We start from the raw sequence: 20,751 nt of genomic DNA, 5'->3' as shown, positions 1-20,751 counted from the left end.
GGAATAACACACAAGCCATGCAGAAGGACAGTAGATTTTAGTGAATGAGATTAGGTTTTACAATCATTAGTACTTTCAATGTTTTCATTACCAAGTCTAGTTTTCTTTAATAATTTTTCACATACTTGTGTATTTTGTCTTTTCTGGATCCTCACACTGTGATCCAAATGCAAAACATAGAGAGCTACTCACAAACCATCATTTATGTATACATCTCATTATTGAAACATGTTTAGTTATTAATCTGTCCCGCTACTTAAATAACTTAAACACTTCTAGTTTCCACTGTACTTTCAACTACAGTTCCTTTATAACAAACAAGGGAAATCCCCCCCCCCTTAGATATTACTCACAAAATTGAGTACCATTGAGACATTTAACTCCTAACTTGGTCCACTCCTTTCATTTCATTTCTCAAGCACTTCTTGTGAAGTTCCAATAACAGCAATTTCGTGCACGTTGAACGAATTAGCCTCAAGGTCAAAACCTAAAGTAATTAATTCCCCTCACTTTGCTTTGCTCCCAAGGCAAAACCGCGAATGAAGTCAGAATACAACACAGGTTTCTGGACTGTGGTTCAAGAAAAAATTATGTTTTTGCTAATGCGTTAACTGACTATGATGTATATTCAAGGAAACGAAGAATCTACTCATTAGGAGTTCTCTGTTTTGCCTCAGGTAACATTCCTCTTAATTGTATGCCTGGCCCTAGGGGCCTAAGATTTGAATAGATCATCCAAGCTTGCCCTTCAGCACAACACTCAGCAAGTATTTTATAACAGCAATTTTGTAAAATTTGATATAGAATAATTCAAGCAACAAATTATTGGGTCTCTTTTTCCCTAGCACAAGAGGCTAAATGGTCTACTTTCTATTCTGAGCTGGAAAAAAGATACCTACCTGTTCATTGGCCAATATTTATTTCTCAACCAACATACCATTGCTGTGTGCAAAGTTACTGTAATTTTCTACACTATGAAAAGAATTGACCCACTTACAGTGGGTTGGAATGTCCCGAGTTTGTGAAAGGCACTAAATGATTCCCTCCCTGGGAAAAAAGTATAATTTTCTATGAAACTATCTCACATGCTAGAGAAGCATTCATAATATGTCAACAAACAGACTTACAGCTTCAACTATATTCCATTCAGATTCCTATTTATTTGACTTAACAAAAAGCATTCCCCAATAATGATAAACTGAGCAGCAATGTGATGACAATAAATTGCTATTCACCATTAGTGAACTTGTTAGCCAGTCAGCTTGACAAACAGAATAAATGTTTGGTTCATAATTATTATGCTTTAATTAAAATCCATTTCAGGAATGCTGAGTAGCAAACGAGTGCAGTTTGAGTAATTATGTGACAGATGACAATGAAACTGCACTGAAGCCAAATCACAGAAACCAGGCCATTTCTCTCTTCCTCTATGCCTCATCTTCTTGACCTCGTCATTTAATACAGTGACACAGATATGCTTTGGAAAATGTGTATTAATTACCTTTGTAAAATAATTCATTTTAAATAGCTAGTAACAGTATTTCAGCCAAGGATTATTATGGTCTTCAGTGTCACTTCAAATTGACAATCTGTTTAACCATACTTTACGATCAGGTCAGGCAGACTCAAGAATTAAATAAAAGAGATGCACCAAACAAGTTTACTTAAATATTCAGATCATCTTTGTCACACTATACAAAACCTAGGCAGTATTACAAGCAGGGATATGCATGTCATGGTCCACTTAGAAAGAGTAGTCTCTCTGAACAAACGCGAGAAAGGTCGTGAAAAAAGACTGGATCTCACACAAACTCCCCATTCAGAGCTGGCCTGTATTTGCATGAGCTCACCCCACATCACATGACCTCATCTCCAGAGAGTCTCCCATCTAATGTGGCTTTAACTTACCTAGCCCACATCCTTTAGGAACAGACCACCTTACATCAGGTCATGTGGACCACACAGAAACTAGGAAATACCCAACCAGTAAGGATTCAGGCAAGTCACACAACTTATAAAGCAGACATGTTTAGAAACTGAGATTCTATACAGTTTGTTAACTTTGTAGCTGATATTAATGTCTCAATGATAAATCAACAACAACTGGAATCTGTGCTCCCAAATACCTTCTCACTACCTATTTAAGAACTAACACTTTCATGCACTACTTTCCAAGTATTTCAGTATACTCAAATTAACCCACACCTGGTATAGAACTTGGACGGTGATGACTAGTCCTCCATGCAATCTCTTGCTATCTCTCTTTTACTGACTATAGAAACTGATGAGAAAGATCTCAAAATGTTTTGGCACCTCAAACTCAAATCATGAAAATAATGAGAAAGAACAAGAATGAATGCAAGTTACCAATATAGAAGGAATGGAGAGCAATAAAAGGAGAATAGCTAAGAGACAGCGCCTGTGTGAGAGTAAACACAAGATGAACTTGTTCAGGGATTCCTGACCTTGAATTAGCCAAAGTGCTTAATATCAAATTGTGGTTTTGGAACAAAGAGTTTGCAAAAGCAAGCTCCCACAAATTACAGCAACAAATAAACTGCTGGAGGAACTCAGCAGGTTGAATAGTAACTGTGGGAGGAAAAGAATTATCAATGCTTCGGATAAACTATGCAGAGTTTTGACCTAAAAATTTTTACAATTCCTTTTCTCCCACAGATGTTGTTGAACCCACTGAGCTCCTCCAGCAGCTTTTTTGTTGCTCCACATTCCAGCATCTGCAACCTTTAGTGTCTCTTTCAAACTGCAATAACATTTAGATAATTTTTAATGTTGTCTGTAGGCTATTATGAAGATAATAGATGCAAAACATTAACTCCTTTCTTTCTCCACAGATACTGAGTAACCTGCTGAATATTTTCAGTACTTGCCATTTTATTTTGATTTCTCACACCTCTCATATATTGCTGTTGCATTTGTGATGCAGACATACATTTACCCCCACTTAAAGCATCTGGGGAATTTTACATCAGTTTACAGAAAGCAAAGTAAATTCTTTTAATCCATTTATTCTTCTGAGTTCGAGATATCACTGGCAAGATTAGCATTTAACTACAGTCTTTTAAGTGCCACTGAGAAGATGGCAGTGAGCTGTCACCTTGAGCATCTGCAGTTCTTTTTGTCAACGTGCTCCTACAGTACCATTGCGGAAGGAGTTTAAGGATTTGGAATCCATACTGAAGCGCCAGCAACACAGTTCCAAGTCAGTTTGATGTGCGTCTTGGATGGAAACCTGCAGGAGGTAGTGTTCCTATACACCCACTGTGCACATCAATCTTGAAAGTAGAGGTTGCAGGTTATTATAATATCCTGAGCAAGCAACTAAAATGGCAAATGCAGCAGCCACTATGCACAACTGGAGGATGGAATGACTGTTAAGGATGACAAGCAAGCAGGCTTTGTCCTGGTTGGCAATGAACTTCTTTCGAACTGATGAAGTGATACACATCAAGGCAAATGCAGAGTATTCCTGATCAAAAAGCCACAGAAGCTAGGCCTCTGTACCTTCTTCTGCAACTGGATCCTCGACTTCATAACCGGAAGACCATAATCTGTGCGGATCAGAAGTAACATCTTCACCTTGCTGACAATCAACGGCAGTGCATCACAGGGTTTTGTGCTTAGCCCACTGCTCTACTCTCTCTACAACCATGACTGTGTGGCTAGGCATAGCTCAAATGCTATCTATAAATTTGCTGATGATACAACTACTGTTGGCAGAATTTCAGATGGTAACGAAAGGGTGCACAGGAGCAAGATACACCAGTTAGTTGAGTGGTGTTGCAGCACCATGATGTTGCACTCATCGTCAGCAAAACCAAAGAACTGATTGTAGAATTCAGGAAGGGCAAAACGAAGGAACACAAACCAATCCTCATAGAAGAATCAGAAGTGGAGAGAGTGAGCAATTTCAAGTTCCTGGGTGTCAATATCTCTGAGGACCTAATCTAGACAGAACATAATGATGCAGCTATAAAGGCAAGACACTGGCTATATTTCATTAGGAGTTTGAGATTTGGTTTGTCAATTAAAACATTCAAAAACCTCTACAAATGTACCATGAAGAGTATTCCAACTGGCTCCCTCACTGTCTGATGTAGGGAGGGCTGATGCACAAGATCAAGTTGCAAAAACTTGTAAAATTAGTCAGATCCATCATGCATACCAGCCTCGCAGTATCTAAAACATTTTCAAGGAGCAGTGCCTTAGGAAGGCAGCATACATCATTAAGGATCCCCACCACCAAGGACATGCCCTCTTCACACTGTTACCATCGGGAAGGAGGTACAGAAGCCTGAAGGCACACACTCAGTGATTCAGGAACAGCTTCTTCCCCTCTATCATCTGAGTTTTAAATGGCATCATTTATTTCTGGGTTTTTTTGCATGACTTATTTTAACTACTTAATAGACATATATATCCTAAATGCAACAACATTTTTCTCTATATTTATCAGTATTTCATCGTACTACTGCTGGAAAGTTAACAAATTTCATGACATATGCAAGCAATATTAAATCTGATTCTGCTTCTATTTATATCCTGATGTGTCTTGTAAATTGTGGGATGCTCATAAGATGTCAGGAGTTGAGTCACTCAGGCATGATACACAGCCTCTGACTCGTTCTTATGGTCACTGAATTTGCCATTGGTCCCGTTGGGCTTCTAGATCATGGCAACCACCCCAGGATATTCAACATCAAGGATAGAGGTTAAACTCTCCTATATAGGGATGATCATATAACAGAAATGCTTACTGACATTTATCTACCCCAGAGGAATGTTAAAACATTACAGGATGGGTTACAACTTGATCATTGTGCAAATCACTGAATACCCTTACCTTAGATTCAATGATGGAAGGAAAGTTACTGATGAAGTAGCTCTAGATTTATATGGATTTAGAACACTATCCTGAGCAGCCCTGCAATCATGTCTTGACCCCCAACAACTCTAACCACCTTCCGTTAGAGGGAGCACTATTTTCTTTGATGCCCATTGATTTCAGTTTACCAGGGCATGTTAATGCTACTCTGACAAATGCTGCCTTGATGTTCAGAGCAGGCACAGTCACCTACCTTCAGGAAATCTCCTTTGGACCAAGGGTGTGATGGGATCTGGAACTGAGTATTTCTGGTAAAAACCCAACTGAGCCAGTTAACGGGGAGATGTGCCCAAATGAAGAGAGTGTCGTTGACAGTGCTACCAGTTTGCTGACGAATAAGAATAAATCAAATAGGTGGTAATAGGATGGATTGGATTTTTGCATCTTTTGAGGACAGGATGCATCAGGGCAAATGTTACACATTGACAGGTTGGTGTCAGTGTTTAGGTATGTCAGAACAGTTAAGTTGTAGGGCACAGATCTTCAGACAGCAGTTGAGATGCTGCTGGTCGCACAGCCTCTACTGGATCTAGTATTTAATATTAGCAAGAGAATCAGAGGATTTTTACAACAGGTTTGTGAAATGCCACCCAGTCTAATCCCAATTTCTAAACCATATTCACAGAACTGTATGCCGAGGTTCCTCAACAACAAATCCTGGTACTTTTTGAAATCTGTTGTTTCAATTGTGACAATAAAATTATTGGACTGTCAAAAAAACCTATTTGATCCACTGATGTCCTTCCTTAAGGAAGGAACTACAAGACTGTACAAAATTCTTACACACAAATATATTTTATATGTATTGCACTGTACTACTGCTGTAAGACAAAATTCATGGCACGTGAGTGATAATAAACCTGATTCTGATATGGGTCTCTGTTGTGGACTAAGAGTGGGAAGGGGGCAGGGAGAGGGGAATCATAGTTGGGAAAAAGGGAAGGGAGAGAGGAGGGAGTGAGAAGGATGAGACAGACATTCTGTAATTCCAAACCAATTGGTTGGAATCAAATGCCCTTGCCTGGTGTCTCAGGACTGGGTGTGTCTGTACCAAACCACCCCTTGCCCCTGGCACTCCTTCTCTGCCACCTGTCCCACCTCTCCCGTGGTTCTTCACCATTCCCAACATGCTTAGCTCCCGCCAGATTTACAAGCTTGCTCTCCACATATACACATACATATACACATATACTTAAGACTTTTGCACAGTTCTGTATATCACTTTAATCCAGTATGGCACATATACAACTTGAGGTCCACATCTCTTAGCTACCATCTGAAATGTCACCGTAAGTTGCTCTGTGAAATGGCAATCAAGAATGGAAATAAAAGTACCAAGCATCAGGTATATGATTATGGTATCTCAGTTCTTGATCATAATGAAGCTACCGGAGGTGGCTTCATGTTCCGCCAGATCCTCCCTCACTCCCACCACTGCTAAGATAATGCCTAGAAATCAATTACAATTCAGTACTGACGGATGAAACCCTGAGGAATGGGTTTCTCTTCTGTTCTTGCCAGCTGGGGATGGCCATAGCATTGAAGGGAAAGCAAACATGTACTCAGCTAAGAAAAACAATCAGCTTTGTACCAGAAAACTGCAAGTTTCTCCTTTATGCACTCATCTGTAAGGTCAGTATCTAAAATAAAAGAAAAATTTAAACCTTGTGATTTAAACTTTCAGTACTTCAAAGTATATGTAATGCTTCCACACCAAAACAACATTACATCAATCATGCCAATTTCATCATTACTCAAACTAAGAAAGAAACTAACAGGCTACAAGTCTACAAGGAGTTTTACACAGACCAATCACAGAGCTCATCTCTCAAATATTGGTTGCACAGGAATTCTAGTTATCCTAATACAACATAGTTTTTAAAACTATAGTGTGTCCCCGGGTTACGAACGAGTTCCGTTCCCGAGTCCGTCTTTAAGTCGGATTTGTACATACACAACATTGTGGGCCGAAGGGCCTGTAATGTGCTGTAGATTTCTATGTTCTATGTAATTCAGAACAGGTACATCTGGTATTACTTAGCGTCAGTCAGTCAAACGTTTGTCTTAGTAGAAAGTATATATTTTACCTTTCTATGCATATAAAACACTTCAGAAATGTATGTATTTCAATAATTAAACCACTGCGTTGCTTAGTAATAATTGTAGCTTTCATCGGGGCAGGGCCTTTCGCATGCTCCATTATTCTTACTTTATCCTTTAAAATTGTTCCAATCGTTGACTGACTGTAGCCTAATGCTGTTCCAATGACCGATGGCCTTTCACCTCTTTCCAATTGCTTTATTATTTCCACTTTATTTTCAATTGCGATTGTTTTCTGTCAACGGAACAGAAACACTGTGGATTCAGCAGCAGCCATGGGTGGCGGGTCCCGAACTCCCCCGGGTCCTGAAGTCCTCCCACACTGAGACAGATTAAATGGGACAAGTGGGGGTGGTGCTGACTGGAAAAGGAGGTCAGGGTGAATCTTGCTAAGAAAAATTTACGCCAAATACAAAGTTACACAATCAACAGTGTTAACGGCAACGTGATCCGACTTAAAATGGCAGATGGTGTTCTTCTTCCTCGAGCTGACGAATTTTTAATATAATAGGCTTTATGACAGGCTGCTTGCAAGTACGAGTTGTTCGTAAGTCAGACGTTCGTAACCCGGGGACACCCTCTATGCCTACATGTTTCTTTTAAGGAAATGAAGTATGTTTTAAAGAAAATGACTACAATTTATTAACATCTCAAAGAACAGGACAAATTCTGTAAGTAAGAATTGCTTACCAGGCAATTTACACCACTCACTTTAGCCTTGTCTCCATCTGGCCATTCGAAAACCCCAGAAGGTAGCACTCTTGCCTCATACAGATTTGCAGTGAAGTAGAATACCATCAACCCAAACAGCGAAATATTTCATTGATTGTTAAGGGTTTTAAAGTTGAGATAGATGCAACAGAATCTGACATATTTTCTGTCCTAGCCAGGAGACAGCTAGTCAGGACAAAAAAGGTCAACTTTGGATGGCAATCAACACACCTATCTAGTGTTTACTGAACACAAACCATAACATAAACTGGAATGTATTATTTCAGCACTCTGAGCAACCTCTAAATAAACTCCAGACGACATGAACTGCAAAATTCACAGCTAACAATTACCATAAAAGTCACCAGAAAGTTGCAACAATAACTAAAAACAAAACATGTGACAACCTTTTTTCCCCCCAAAAAATCAAACTTTCAGCATCTCTCTCATACATATTTGTACTTTAGAACATAATCTGTAATGCATCACCTAGCAGCTATGCACTCAATAGCATGGTGCTGCATAACAGTGAAACTCCAGATAGACAACCACTTCAAGAATAATTCATCATATTAACTTTGTAAATCTCTTTAGTTCACCTGACATCAAATCCACACAATATGAATCAGGCTGCAAACCATCCTTAAAAACTTGCTCAAACTCCAATCAAAGTAAAAGCACAACAAATACTCAGTACAAAAATAAGCAGTCAGCTAAAATAAGTGAAGTGGGATAATGTTGTATTAATTAAATTAGCAGAGATAATGGCATGCATAGCAACACATCACTACAGTACATATATCTTTATAAAGTATAAATAATTAATCAGCTGGAATCTGAGAATACACTTAAATCTCTGAACTCAGCTCAACAGCTCTCCTGTCTTGTAGGTGTAAACCATTCTAGAGTACACACCACTGGTGCCAACAACTCTCCTGTATCTTATTTAAATGGTTTTTGTCCTGAAACTGTGTAATATAATATACCCCTCTCAATTTACAACCTTTTAATTTGAATTCAGCCAAGAAAAACACCTTGCAGTGTTATTATTCAATTCAATGTTTTGAGACAAAAACAACTGCCACCAACAGATTATTCAACTGATATACTTGCAGCATCACCGTGTGTTCATGAGAACCAATTCAGCTCACAGCTGAAGCAAAAGACTGAGACAGTTGAGTAAAAGTTGGATAGAAGTCTTTGACAAAACTTCAATAACTTCATCCAAAAACAAGTCACTGGAGTCAATCAACTGATTTTGTTCTTCTGGCATCTCTATGATGGTGGGTCAAAATAAATTTTAGCAACAGGGTAGCAGAAATTGACTGAGTGACAAAACCTGGAACCTGCCTCATCTTACTCACTTTGTATCAGAAAAGGTGCAAAGAATAATGTTAGGCCATAAAATTAAACTTACATTTGCAAACCCCTAATCACATCCTCAGGATATTCCAAAAACACTAACCATCCCATCATGTTCCAAGAACATCCATTATTATGTGGGCAGGACAGCACAGCACAAAACAAATGAAAGAGCCATTAGTCTACTTTTGGTGATCTTGCTGAAGGAGAAATGCTTTATCAGGACCTATTACTCACTACAGCAAGTCTCATTCTTATGGACACCTGAACTACAGTAGTTTAGTTGTTCATCTGGATAGCCCAATTTCCAAACAAAAAACATTGGAGTAACAGAAGACCTTTTGTATCTTAATTTTTAGCACAAACCTTCATTACTTTTTTCCACAGATGCATGGTATTTTCAGATATCCTCTATTTCCCACTACAAAAACAAACATTTCAGTCCTTAAAATTTTCTCGTTTCATCGCAAGAGAAATGCATTTGTTTAACCATGAAATTTTGTGGCTTCACACAAACAGAATTAGTGATCAAAGCTGAAATGAAACTGGTATTTATAATTTATATGTGACCAACAGAAATGGAGGTAATTGGACAAAACAAGAAAGGGGATGTGCAATTAGAAACATTGTCCTAGAGGATGACAACAAAACTGGTCTGATTCTAGGTTGTAACTTCCACAAACTAATGGAACAGATTGTTATTTGTTGTACCTTCCACTGATTTTTCAACAAGCACATCATCATTTCTAATGAATTCCATGATTAAGTTGGTCACATTATCAGCACGTGGATGACATCTTCAAAACTAATGTCTCCTTTTAATCATCTCTATTTTGTTCTGTAGCAGTAGCATGTAAAAACATTTATTCATTGTAAAATAGCACCAAGTATTACAGAACAGACTGATAGACAACATTAAGCATTTGCCCCTAGGCAATCATGTTGAAGTTGTTGTAGGGATATTTTGATTTCAGTATCTTTTGCAAATGATTTTAATTGATTATAACTGATTATACAGGCTTCAGGATATGCTTTACACTTGGGGAAAATTAATCATTTTGTCTATTCTACAAACATCCTGCAGATTCTACACCAGGGTATAATGCAAACAAATACAATGCCTGACAATGGTTCTGGAAATCCAGCAAACTTGGAGCAAACAGCAACATGGCACTCACTGCAATCCTCACAGTACAGTTTATCTCAGGTGCACAGTAGAAATATCTACTGCCAAATATTCAAGTTAAACTGAAATCAGTGCCTAATTCTCATCTCCTACAATGCTAAATAAAGTGGCAGCAGTCCATTTCAAATTTATTCTCCCTATCAACTTCCAAAATTTCAACTGATATTATCTTGATTACTGACCTTTAACACTCACAATTAATGTCTTGTCCTGATCAATAAAGTTTACAAATTGTCACAGATTACACAAGGGCAGTGCAGTGGAATATTTATAGATGGTCTACAATATTCTTTTAGTTTTTATTCTCATCCAGTATGTGTTAAGAGGAAGCTGAGATACGTGAAGCCTCACAATTGGCCTGATGTGCTACAGGCTTAGGAACAAGGTCAGTTATAGTAAACCTCCAATAATCTGCTAGTTATTTGGCAATCCTGATCACCTAAATGTGAATTAAAAGTGTAAATAAAAATTGCAGATGCGGTAAATCGAAACAAGACAGAAAATGCTAGAAGTACTTAGCATGACAGGCTGCATCTGAGGGAAGAAAAACAGTCAACAATTCAGATCCTTTGAAGGTTTATTACTGTATATAGTTTTTTTGGTAATTGATCACAACTCTGGGCCCACCCTTCCAAGGAAAGATCGAATCAGACTGTAACATTCTTTATCACTAGGATGACAACATGAAATTAAAGTAGTAAAAACCCCCAAAGATGAATCAATACTTGAAGTGATGGGTCATGCATCTAAGGCAAGAAAAAACATTAAAAGGATGATCTTACAGAATTCACAAAGTGTAATTCACAAGTGATTACACAATATATACGACCCTAAAATCTTGTGAACTATGAACCTTATTTCTTTGATTATGGGAGAGTTAAAATATTAGATGAGCTGCACATCACTGAGCATTAAAGTGCTTACTCCATTTTTTTGGAAAGCATTTTGACATTAGGAACTCACTGAAACCAACCCAGAATCACATCATCTTCCCCAACACACAGTACACCAGACTACTTCTACTTCAAAATGTCAGCCTGTCATTGGTACCGAATAAGAAACCACTTCAAGCAAATTAAACATCCTGCAGCAGCTCTCTTCTGATTCAGGCTACAGATCCCACACTTTTCTAAAAGATGCTGGTTAAATCACTGCCCTTATTCATGATTCCATTCATGTTAATTACCTGAGATTTGAAAAGTCAGTCCCAGGCCACCAAATACACACAAAGTGGTTTAATCTCAGGATTTCTAGCAGCAAGTATGGAAGTAGAGAACAGGTTAACACCACTTCTAGAAAAAACAAATTCTCAACTTCCTGTTATGTTAAAACTGACTTGTTCATTATACAATTTCAGCTCAAACTGGAGCTAATTTCACACAATGTCCAGCTGAGCAAATGATTAAAAAGCAGTGGACAGTTTACATGATACTACTTAGAGATACAGCATAGTAATGGACCCTTCTGGTTCAACAAACCAATGCCACTCAATTACACCTGTGTGACCAATTAACCTACTAACCCGTACATCTTTGGAAACTCACATGGTTACGGGAAGAACATACAAACTCTTTACAGATAACGTATGCAAATTGAATCCAGGTCATTGGTGATGCTCTAACTGCTATGCTACAAATTGGATTCTGCCACCCTTTTACAGAAAGGCACATCTTCCTTCTTCCCCACCCTAAACATTCTGATAAATTTAAAATAATTTTAAATTGAAGTCCATTGCATTCCACTATGGAACTCCATTAAATATGTTTCTCCTTTCAAACCATTGGGGCACCTTGAATGCTTTTTAAACTATCACATATAGTCATTATTCCTCCTGCTTAAAACATTCTCAGCTATCATTTTTACTGAAGTCCTCCCTGTTACTCGTCTACACCTGTTCTATAATACAGGAAATACACTCACTTTTTAAAAAGCCTTCACAGTTCGCAGTGAACACCATTCCTTCACCCATATTTTCCCCTCAATTCCAGAAGATGTCTTTCACCCTGCACTCCACTAACTCACATTAAATGGAATTTTCAGAACTGAAATTGTAGATTTTTTTTCCTAACTATGTGTAGTAAGGTTTGCAAAACCAAAACAAATAAATAGAAGGAAGTTTCAATGCACAAACAAATGGCAAAGTAGGCCTGCAAAACAAAATGGTACACTTTCCACTTTTGTGCCTCTCCATCACTATTTAAATTTCTCTGCTATCCTCAGGCTTCCTATATTGTTCTGCTGAATTCCCTGGCTGCTAGTCTTCCATAACATTACCTTCAATATTCTGGACTTCAAAAATATCTGTCCCTTTTAAATTTACAACATTGCCAGATTGTTAAACACCCACAAGTTCCATTCAAATCCTGTTTACTAGATAGTCACTCTTCTACACACGACTAATTTTTTTTAAACTCTGAAGAAGTTGCTCCCTCTCCAAATGTATTTAAAATTCACCCGCCGCACTGCTTCAAGTTTAAAAATCTCTCAAAACATGGATAATAGCTTTTTTTGCATAAACATACTTCTCATTTAAATCCTTTAGTTATAGCATGGCTCTAACAACCCCATCTTGCTTTTTTAATGTTCCCACCCACATCAAGTGACAGAGTCTATTACCTATCTTCTCAAAGCCAATAATCGCAACAGTAAATATATGCATTAGGCTATCACTTTGATTTGCCACTGCTAGACCTGGTTTCAGCACCTCAAATACTATTAACTTTCTTTGCTTCCAATTACAAGAAACATGGGAGAAAGAAAAATGCTTTTCTCCAATCCCCGATCCCCTTCTGATTTCCACCCAACAATCTTGCAGTTTCATCAAATTAGGTCAAGTAAATACTTGTATACTCCAGGTCTTTTCAACATTATTTTTGTCCCTTATATTCCTGTCATCATGGAACCTTCCTCTTTACCACCATAATATCCTCTCCTAGAACTAAATACTCCTCCCTCAATTTACTGTACTGCTCCATATAATCCACATTGAAGCAACTTTACAGATTTAGAGGATTAAAAAAGGAACTTTACAACTTAAGTCTTTGACCAAATAAACAGTCACATGATCATCTTCCCATCAATGGCTCACGCACATCTTAGCTCCTTTCATTTTCCCTTTTCTGCAACCCTAGTCCCAAATTGGTTTATTTCTGCCCACTCCATTTCTTCGTCTACCTTCCATCTCACTAGATCTTATATTTCCCTTTCCCCTTTCTATTCCACTCCATTATAATTTTTTCTCTTGTTTGTGCCAGTTCTTTTGAGGAAGAAGCTTGCAGATGATTTGAACAAGTATGGTGGCGGCAGTGATTAAGTTGCCGGGGCGGGGGAGGAGAGTGGTCTATCGATCTACAGACCAGAGTGCAAATCACATCCCAGAAGCTGTGGATTTAGTTAATAAACTGAAATCAGTCAACCATTTTTATATTGCTTCTGTGCAACTCCAGACCCATAGAAATGGTCCAGCAAATCTGTTTGGAAGCAAACATGCAAAACTGCTCTCTGTCAGTAAAGCCCACATACCAGAAAGCTGTTGTGTTTGACAGTGAATATGAAAGATAAAGATGATTTGGTCAGTTGGCAGAAAGATGGAAAATAGAATTTAATCCACAGAAGGAAGGCAAAGCATTCAACAATAAATGGTTGGATAACAGGTTGAGTGTATAACACATTAAAGGAAGTTAGACAAGTCAAGAAGGTGGTTTTATTAGCTGACCAGAAGACTAAAATCATATAGGACCCTGGTCAGACCCTACTTGGGAGTGCTGTGCTCAGTTCTGGTCACCTCACTACATGAAGGATGTGTAAACTATAGAAAGGGTGCAGAGGAGATTTACAAGGATGTTGCCTGGATTGGCGAGCATGCCTTATGAGAATAGGTTGAGTGAACCAAGGCCTTTATTCCTTGGAGCGACATAGGATGAGAGGTGACCTGATAGAGGTGTATAAGATGACGAGAGGCATTGATCGTGTGGATAGTCAGAGGCTTTTTCCCAGGGCTGAAATGGCTAAAATGAGAGAACAGTTTTAAGGTGCTTAGAAGTCAGTGCAGAAGAGATGTCAGATGTAAGTTCTTTTATATACGCAGAGAGTGGTGAGTGTGTTGAATGGGCTGCTGGTCACGGTGGTTGGAGACGGATACAATAGGGTCTTTTAAGAGACTCTTGGATAGGCACATGGAGCTTAGAAAAGTAGAGGGCTATGAGTAACCCAAGGTCATTTCTAAAGTAAGTACATGTTCGGCACAGTATTCTGGGCCAAAGGGCCTGTATTGTGTGGTTTTCTATGTTTCTAGAATTATTAGGTTACAGCAAGCACTGCAAAGAGTTCATCTCATTACAAGGAAGGTGTAATTGTGCTGGAAAATGTTCAAAGAGATTGCTAGGACTCAACAATGGTAGCTACAAGGACAGATTGGATAAACCATAATTGTTCTCTTTAGAAAAGTGGAAATTTAGTGAACACTTCAATAAGGCATATAAAGTTATAAGTGGCTTAAATAGAGGATTTTTGTAAATCTCCACCCAGAGAGCAGTTAGAGTCTGGGATTTACTGCATACAAAAGAGATGGCAAAAACCTCTCTACCTTTATTTAAAAAGTACTTGGATGTGCAATTGAGGAGTTGTGACATATTGGGCAATTATGATAGAATTAGGCTAGATTGGACTTTTTCCCCCAATTGGTACCTTTTGTAGTCCAGATATTTTTGAATTATTCTGAGCCTATTGCTATTTTTTAAATTCCCCAATCCCTTTACACTTTGTATCATCTCTCCCAGCTTGCTCTACTCCACTTCTCATTCCATCTTCCTGACTGTAGCTCTCCTACATTTACTAACTCCAAGCATTTAATCTCTTGCCCTTTCTCTTTGGTTTCAGCTTTCTTCCTTCAACTTCCAAATCACTCATTTTTCTTCTCTTAACCCTCTCCTTTACTCCATCCTCCCATCACCTCTTGATTTTCAAATTCCACTTCTCCTTTTCAGCTTTATTCACTTCCCCCTTTCTCCAATAGTATTCCATCCCCTCTTCTATTTCATATTCAACATATTCTCCCCTCAATTCACCCTCACCTTTTTACTCATATTCCCTTCTTCCTTTTCAATCCCTTTAGAGCACTTTGGTTTTCTCTGCTCTATAATGTATTGAGTACAATCTCCATTATACTGGACGCCTTCTTTCCCTCTCTCTCATGCACTCATACCCTCTTTTCTCCAGAAATTCCCTCAAGTTGCCCATGAATTTTTTTGTTCTCTTCTTCACTATGCTACCCATCTATTTCTTTTTGGTAACCTGCAATTCCACCTCATCCCTCTTCTACTTCTTTAAAGTCAATACAACCTTTTGAACACCTCCCCTTCATTATTGTCTTATTTCTTTCTATAACTCCTTCCCAATTCACATCCTCTCCTCCCTGCCTTCTGAGCGCCACTTCCCCAATTTCTCTCTGGATTTTTCAATATCCCCTTCTGCCTTTCAGTCCCAACTATCACTCATTGTCTCATCTCCATTCCACCGAGTTTTCTCCCCACTATTTTACCTCATCGCCCTTCCCTCCTCAGCCTATCACTTCCTTCTACCCCGGGTTTCAGAAGATGGCGGGGGTCACGGCCGCCGCGGGTGAGAGGGAACGGTCTCGCTGCCCTTCCGCAGCCCCGGCCTCCGGTGCCGGGCTGGGACTCCTACAGCGGACGGCGGGCCGGCCTCCAGCCCCAGGCGTCCGCCTCCCGGCCTGCGAAGGCAACGGCGGTGGCGGCCGCCGCTCCTGAGGTAAACACGGGGCTCCCGGGATACCCAGCCGGCCTGAGCCTGGAGCCAACTGCCGCGGCCCGTCAATCACTCTCCATCACCCATTCCCCCCCCCCTTAAAAATTGCCTTTCTCGCCTTTAAAATAACCGGGAACTTTGTAGGTGAGGTTAACTCCCCTCCTTGCATTGCATCCGCGCTGAGTGGCGGATATGGTACCTACTTAAAAGTGCTTTTTTTTTAAGGCCAGTGCATGTAATGGTAGCAGCGCGAGTCTCGCAGGTCCGGTCCGGTGCGGTCCGCGCCGCGCCGCGCCGCGCGCCGAGCCCAGATCCCCGGACAAGTCGGTGACTGACAGCCTGACACTTACCTGGGCTTCTCGCGCCGCCGCTCCGCACGAACCAGCGCCGTGTTATGTGTACACGCTCATTTTATTTCTTCCCCCCTCCCCCAGAAAAAAATATAGGCAGCAACTTTTCAGCCCAGCTCCGGCTTCCCCTGCGCCATGTTGTTTTTTTTTGGTGGGTAATATTACGTGCGCAAAAGAAAAATTAAATTTGCATAACAAAAGTAAAAGTAACGGTTGCCATATGGTCCGCGGTAATGGATAAATAATGAAGGAGGCGGAGACACTCGGGAGAGGACGGGGTGTGCGCAGAAAAGTGCACCCCACGATGAATGCGTGGGGGATTCGGCCAAGGTCTGCAAAGACAGCTAACCTTCGTCCCACCCCCGCCCCCAGTTAAAAGCTTACCCTTCTTCCTGGAATGAATGTAAACTCCGACAGCATACACTATATCGGTCGGATCGCTTCCCAATCAATGATCGATCATATTCAAGAATCGGCTTTCAACATACTCAATCTGTTTCCAAAGGAATTGAAAACGGCAGGTCTTTCCTCTTTGGTTAGTTAGGGAGGAACGATCGTTCACGGATAACATTTATAAATATTAGCTTCCCACTTAAGAGAGTATAGCAATCGAATTAAGACAGGCCGATTAGACTTTTAACTTCTTTCGCATTTTGCCCTTCCAGAAAGAGGATGGGTGATATCAGCTGAAAATAGATCACTTTGATTGGAAACTATACCTTGAATCGAAGTTTACAAACAACTGAGACGCGGCGTACTACGCAGTTCAATTTTGAGAGCATTCTTTCTCTCCCGCCCCTTCAACGACGTTAACTCCAGATGCTGGAGGAGTTTAATGGCAATCGACGAAAAAAAACATGTCATGCTCCGCTTCCGGGAACGTGACTCCGCCGCGAACTGGAATGCAACATTCTGCAAATCACGCACACGTCCACACGTCCCTTATCGGAACGGCCAAGGACCTAGAGATTAAAAATAAAATGAAAACAAAAGTAAAATCAAAGTGATGTTAGCAATAGGAAGGCTCCGGACACGCACAGCATTACTTCACAATAAAAAATAGAGTCTTCTACCTAGAAGGGTCTTTGCGATTGTTTACAGAGCATCACTTTCATTCAACTGCTAGACGAGTCATCCCTAACCCCTTCGCCTGTTTGTTTGCAGTACTGCGCCACTGCCGGAGACGGCCAAAAAGCGGATTGTCCCTCTTTCCACCCGAACATGCAGTAAATGCGCGAACCAGTCTCCACCTGTTTTATCCAGTGTGCATTGTTTGCTGCGCGGGGCAAACATTTGTTCACGTTAACGTCTGCAAACGTAAGCAGAAGAGTGGGCAGAAACGTAACAAAAGCCAAGACGGGGCTTTCGCATGTTTTGGCACTTTGGGACGCACCTCGCATAATCAGGTCACTTGTACGTGACATCACCATGATAAAAGTGGCACATGACGTTTTGGCCCTTATTTCCCCCCCCCCCCCCCCCCAATAAACAAAACACGCTGGCTGGAAACGTGGTCCGGTAATGCAAGCTGAACTGGTTTGACGTACCGGACCCCTGGGTACACCCCGGCATCCCATGAACACACTCCCGTCACAGGGGCTAAACCCCTTCCAGTTGACCCTGAATTGAGCACCTTGCCGTTCCTCCATAGCATCTACTTCCATCTCGCCGACTTCACTCTTTAATCGCTTCAATGACCTGATCTCCTTCTCCTCTGCAACGCTTCAGACCCGTATTCCTCCATTTCTAGCCTCTTGATAATAACCTCATTCCTGAAGCAGCCACAATGATACTGACTGCATCCACCCCAATCTCTCCATGAATTTCTCTGACCGCCTCAGTATTCGCGTAGCCAGAGACTACCCAGTATTGCAATACTGACCAAGCAGTGGTTTTTCCTTGACCATGCCCTGACTACCTCAGCACATCTCCTGGACTGACAGTCTCATGCAGGACTGAGGGAGCACCGCACTGTCGGCAGTACAATCTTTCCCGTACAATGTCAAACCAGTGACAACACACCTTCTGCAAGGAAGGTCAATTTAACAAACCAAATCAGCTCTGTGAGCGACTCAAGGAAATCGGTCCGTTTCTGAGAGGTCCTCCGTGAGGTCACTCCGGCTGGGAATGGATGGTGGAGTGAAGCGAAGGAGTGTCGATTTCCGGCAAGTTTCACAGAGGAGCTGGCGGGAAAATCTGACTTCTGATCTGCCCTATTTTACACAGCACGGACTGAGCGACTATCTAAACTTTCCATATAATTTTTTTTTAAATGCCGAGTTAACTTAAAATATTTAATTGTTGGTTATAACGTGATTTCTGTAGGAAATCGACTTAAGACATTTTTAACTTTATAAAAACACAATCCTTTCGAAACATTTATTACTTAGTAGTACGAATAATTTTCAGTATACGTGCAGGTCAGAGAGATTCTCAGACATTCCAAACTGTTGAAGAGTTTTGACAGCTGGTCCGCTTGTGTGTGCTTGTGGTAGGATTTCGCTGGGGATGGGGTTGCAGGGGACTTCGCCATTTTACCATGCATTTCTGGGACAAGGCGTGTATTTCCAGTGAGAAGTGCATTGACGCATGGGACAGACATCAACAGATGCTTTTATGTCCGAGGACTGCTAACTTCCACGATCTAGCGTCCGTCCAGCCGTCCTCTGGTGGGCTGGATTCTCGATACCAGCCTCTCAAACACTTCATGGATGCATTATTTAAATTGGAAGAATGAGTGGTATTGACGCATTTTGAGAGAATATCAGGTTTATTTATGACTGTTTTATATAAGGTGAAATTTGTTGTTTTGTAACAGCAGTATAGTACACGGAAATTTACTATAAACTAGAAATAAATAGTGCCAATAAAAGGAATAATTAGTTAATGTTCATGGACCATACAGAAATCTAGTGGCAGAAGCAGAAAAAAAAGCTGTTTCTGAATCTTTGAGTGTGGCTCTTCGGGCTCCTGTGCCTCCTCCCCAGTGGTGGTAAAAGGAAGATGTCATGTCCCAGATGGTGAGGGTCCCTATTGCTGAATGCCAGCTTCTGGAAGGTGTCCTCAGTGATGGGGGGGGGGGGGAGGGTTGGCTGAGTCTATGAAAGCTCTGCAACCACTGGCAATCCTGTGCATGGGAGCCTCCGTGCCAGGCAGTGAAGCAAACTCCACCAGATATCTGTAGAGATTTGCAGGAGTCTTTGGTGACTTACCAAATCTCCTCAAACTCCTCACAAAGTGGTGTGCATCGACGTGTTGCACCTGTATTAGACCCTCTGAGATGTTAACACCAAGGAACTTAAAGCTGATCGTCCTTTCCACCACTAAACCCTCAAAGAGAACTGTATGTGTTCTCCCAGCATTCCCATCCTGAAGTCCAGAGTCAATTCCTTGGTGCTGAGTGTGTGGTTATTATTGCGACACCACTCAACTAACTGATCTGACTCACCACTGTATGCCTCCTCATTGTCATCTGAGATTTTACCAATTATCTATTAACTTATAGATGTTGTTTGAGCTGTGCTTAACTAGACAGACATGATAGTAGAGCAGTGGGCTAAGCATTCATCTCTGAGGTACGCCTGTGTTGATTGTCAATGAGGAGGAGATGTTATCACCAATCCACACCAGCTGTAGTCTCCCAATTACAAAGCCATTGCAGATGGAGATATAGACAACCAGGTTTAGAAGCTTAGCGATGGCTCATGAGGGCATGATGGGATTAATGCTGAGCTTTAGTTGATAAACAGCAGCTTGACACATTTTGTTGTTTACTAAGCGCTTCACATCAGAGAGGAGAGTCAGTGAGATTGTGTCCAACACAGATCTGTTGCTGCAGTAGGCAAACTAGCCCAGAAGCCATTGCAACAGTATCAGGCCAATCGGCTATTCCATCATGGGAGATTTATTATCCCTTTCAACCCGGTCTCCTGCCTTCTCCCCTTAAACTTTGCTGCCCTTCCTAATCAAGAACCTATCAACTTCAGCTTTAAATATACCCAATAACTTAGTCTCCACAGCCATCTGTGGCATTGACTTCACAGATTCACCACTCTCTGGTTAAAGAAATTCCTCCTCATCTCTGTTCTTAAGGGATGTTCATGTCTTGGGTCCAGGTCCTACCTCAGCTACATTGAGGTAAATTGCAGTGGGTCCAGGTCTTACTTCAGGCAGGAGGGAGTTAATGAGTTGAATTGAGAGAAACATGGTCTTACTCTATCTGTAATGATTAAAATACAAAATATCAACCCTACAGTGAGTTTATAGCAACAACTAAGCAATAATTGGTTCACTGATAATTGTGATTAGGTACAGGTTGGTTAATTGGTTCAGTGATAATTGTAATTATGTACTACTGTGAGAATTTTTGTACT

At 40.6% G+C, this 20,751-nt stretch overlaps 1 protein-coding gene across 3 annotated transcripts in view; it reads right to left on the bottom strand.

The window, feature by feature from the left end:
• The window catches only part of bahd1 (bromo adjacent homology domain containing 1), a 73,780-nt gene extending 56,151 nt beyond the window's left edge, over window positions 1-17,629 (bottom strand). The window contains exons 1-2 of one of the 3 annotated variants that reach the window (XM_073040312.1): window positions 17,452-17,629; window positions 17,098-17,340 (exon numbers count right to left, since the gene is read on the bottom strand). The gene's annotated coding sequence lies outside the window, so the exon portion shown is untranslated. The other 2 variants (XM_073040315.1, XM_073040313.1) reach the window with 2 other exon arrangements.
• Window positions 17,630-20,751: the final 3,122 nt, after the last annotated feature.

Source organism: Hemitrygon akajei, chromosome 3, assembly GCF_048418815.1.
Source record: "Hemitrygon akajei chromosome 3, sHemAka1.3, whole genome shotgun sequence".
NCBI lineage: Eukaryota > Metazoa > Chordata > Chondrichthyes > Myliobatiformes > Dasyatidae > Hemitrygon > Hemitrygon akajei.
This window is presented reverse-complemented; position numbering and strand designations above follow the sequence as displayed.